The sequence below is a fragment of the Octodon degus genome, unplaced genomic scaffold, assembly GCF_000260255.1.
Source record: "Octodon degus isolate 3935 unplaced genomic scaffold, OctDeg1.0 scaffold00121, whole genome shotgun sequence".
Taxonomy (NCBI): Eukaryota; Metazoa; Chordata; class Mammalia; order Rodentia; family Octodontidae; genus Octodon; species Octodon degus.
In genome coordinates this window covers 3,547,543-3,551,109 of record NW_004524697.1, presented here as the reverse complement: position 1 = coordinate 3,551,109, position 3,567 = coordinate 3,547,543, and positions in this window count along the sequence as shown.

The following is a 3,567-nucleotide window of genomic DNA, read 5'->3' as shown; positions in this document are numbered from 1 at the left end:
AAGCGCTTATTCTACTGAGCCATCTCCCCAGCCCCACTTCTGTTCATTTGCACTGTTTTAGATAGTGAAACTTGTGCCCTTGAAATTTTTTTATCCAAGTATATTGTGCATAACAGTGGTTTTAATCTGGTATATTTGTACATGCACATAACATACTTTGCTATTTTTCTCCCTCCTGTTCCCACTATCTTTCCATTTACTCACAGTTGTGAAGGAGGTGCCTGGAAACAGGTGAGCCTCACGAAGTTTAGGGGCCCTTAGTCTGGTCTTCATTTTTTAAAACAGGCATGGTAACATTACCCCTCTGCAGCCCTATGAACAGTAGGTGAGAGGAGATGCTGTTCCCCTCTGTACTTAGCACAGTGTAGACATGCAGTCACTCACTGTTTAGAATGAAGAACAAGGAAGATGTGTTACTAAGGATTAGAAGAACTTTGGGATGTCATACTTCTCATTGAGCAAAGACAAATGATGCTGATAGAGATGCAATTTCTCTCTCTACCCCATTTCTCCAGGCCCCTATCTTTTCCAGGCTGGGGAGAAGAATTGGGCTGGTGGGGTCTGCACCTGTCCCATGGTTGTGCTTGGAGCCACTGGTGGTTCTGACAATTGCAGGAGGCCTTGGCAGGATTTTCTACACTGGTTTCTCAATGAGTTGAAACTCTTTCAGATTCCCAGCTCACATATGGCCCCCACACAGACCTGGTAGTTTCCACAGTAATGCAGGCTGGGAAAGGTGGAGTCTGGAAAACTCATAAAAGTAGACTGAATGTAAAGGAAAATCAATCTTCTCCTGCTTTGGACCAAGTTGATGAGAATTATTCCCCCTGATTCTCCATAAACTGGAACATGGATTAGGACACTAATCCTACTGTAATGCCATTTTGAAGACAAATACTGACATTTGTGACATTTAAATAACAGTTGAGGTCTGCTATTAAACCAGAGCCTCCAACGGTTTCACCTTTGCCCCTGTGTGCTGTTACCCTGGGTCCAGGGCATGCAAATGTCCTTATTAATGCATTTCTGCTTTATGGTGCCACATGCCTATTTAGTTTGCCTGGATATGTTGCTTCGTGTGAACTGTGTACCAAACACAAACGTTATTTCAAAACTTCTAAGTGTGCCACACCGTGAAGTTTTTTCTTAGGTTGTTTTTATATAGCTAAAATTAAAAAAATTGAGTCAATCATGCAAAAACTCTTCTTGTGAGTGAGAAAGTATTCTCTTGAACAAAAGTTAGCTAAAAATACATGATGCCATTTATCCATTCATTCAATGAACAATTTGAAAATTTTTTTGAGACAGTGTTTCCCTATAGTATTCCCAACAATTTTCCTTATTTGAGGCTCAGTCTGGCCTCCAATTCATGGTGATCTTCCTGCCTCAGCCTCCTGAATTCTGGAATTACAAGTATGCAACCTAGTGCCTGGATGAAGGATTTTTAATGTATCATATGCAGAAGTGGATCAGAAACAAGAAAAATTGTGTCTCCCAAGCTTAAAGACATGTAGCTGTGTTCTTGTATGACATGGTTTGCTTAGTTATGCAGGCTGGTATATTTATAATATTATTCTTTGCCTAATTGCACATACAAAAATCTTTACTGGTTTCAAGAAGGAGATTCTTATTGTAGCTACATTAACTAAAAATATTAGAAACTAGGGGATATGGATTTTGTTCTACTCAAATATAATTTAAAAATCAGTGCTGGTATTAAAATCAGGAATAGCTTTCTCTTCACTTCTGGGTATTTTTCTAAGTAGGAGAAAATACTGTTTGCTATATTTTTATCACTGCATTTTAGATCCTTTTTTATTTTAGGGAAGGGTCTACAAGGTGTTCAGAGTCTCACTACTAGATTAGACTCATTGTGACCCACCTGTTTATAGCCTCCTAAGAGTTGGGATTGTAGGGGTGTACCACCATGCCCTGTCTCAATTGCAGCCTCAGTGCACCCTGGGGATGGGGCCTGCACAGCAGGTCTGGGGATCAAACCCTCGGGGATCTAACCCCCAGCCCATGCACATGCTTGCAGGTGCTTTGATCCACTGAGCTATTTGGCTAGCCCTGCATTTTAGTTCCTAAACACCAAGGAATCTTCTCCATGTCTGATAGAGTTGGATTACTTTACAGTTAAGGTCACTTCAAGAACTGAATCTATTCCAGCTTGGCATTAAGCTCATTCTATCTCAACACTAGAAAGACAAGTTTGATGATTGGTTCTGCTGGTTTCTAGATGTATGAAATTTAGCAAAATGCTCAACTTTCACAAACTTCCTTTTTCTCACCCATAAGATGGGTTAATAATATGTATTACTGAATCAGAAGGAGGATCAAAACACAATACTGTGAAGCTAGTCAACATAGAGCTGGATACACTGTATGTCCTAATGCTATAGTCTCAATGCTTCAAAGATGTCCAATCCTACAAGTCTGTCTCTTCTACAACTCTGCCCCTGGAGAACCCCAACATGACACAAGCTTCTTCTAAGTTAGTGGCTCTAAACCAGAGCTCTTTTGCTCCCAGGAGACATTTGGCAATCTCAGGAAACTTAGGGTTGCTGTCAACTTTGTGGGAGGTAGTGGTGGTGAAAGCATCTAACCACCTAAACAGCTGGAGGATATGGGAGTCCTCCTCATTCCCTTTCAGTGAAGAAGACATCCACTGTCAATGTGAGTAGCACAAAAGTTGAGTGGTGTGGAAGTTGAGAAACCTTGTCTTAGACTTCCCTGAGGCTCCCGGTCTGTGACACAGTGCTATCTCCATTTACAAACTTAATTATTTCACAGTTTTGGGGAAGATGGCCTTGTCTGTATGCAGAAGATGGCCATAGTCATGTTTATCACTCAATGTAGGTTTGCGAACGGAAGTAAGGGTTTGCTGAACACTTGCTTGCAGACCGAATTGTTTGCAAATAGAAGTGTTTGTGAATCCAGGTATTGTACTTTTCTCAAATAGCCTCTTTCTAAAGTCTGTGCTTCTCAAAGCTGGGTCCAAGCGTGACTGTTTGAGAATGATATGGCAAAAAGAGGATATAGTAAGCTTGGATTTGAATGATGGGTTGTTCCCTTCAAGTGTGGGGACTCTCGAATGTGAGGGATGGAGAAGAGACAGAGAGTGGCCTTTGGGCCAGCTGTCTCTTGTTGCCCTGTTGCAATGTGAATCTCCAAGGCATCTGAGGCTTCTAGGTCAGAACCTGGCCTTCGAAGGTGCACGTGTCAAACCAAGAGAACAAAATGTTTTATTTAATAGGTTGTATGCTTGATTATAATCTTAAATATTTAGAGTATAATATGTAATCCCTTGATTACATTCTTATTCTGAGCCCCCCAAATATTAGGAGTGGCTAGGTCTGTTAGATTCCCGAGACCCGGTATCCTCTGCTCTTTCCATCTGGGCTTACTTGGTCTCTGTTTTAGGCTTTGCCCTAAGAACACAGTTTACTCAGGGCAGATGAGGCAGGAGTAGCTCTGCTATGCATGTGTCATGTGCTGAGGCTGCGTGTGGTTCACCTCACATGCCAGTTGTTCCCGGGCATCATCATGATGCTGGTGGTCTATGCT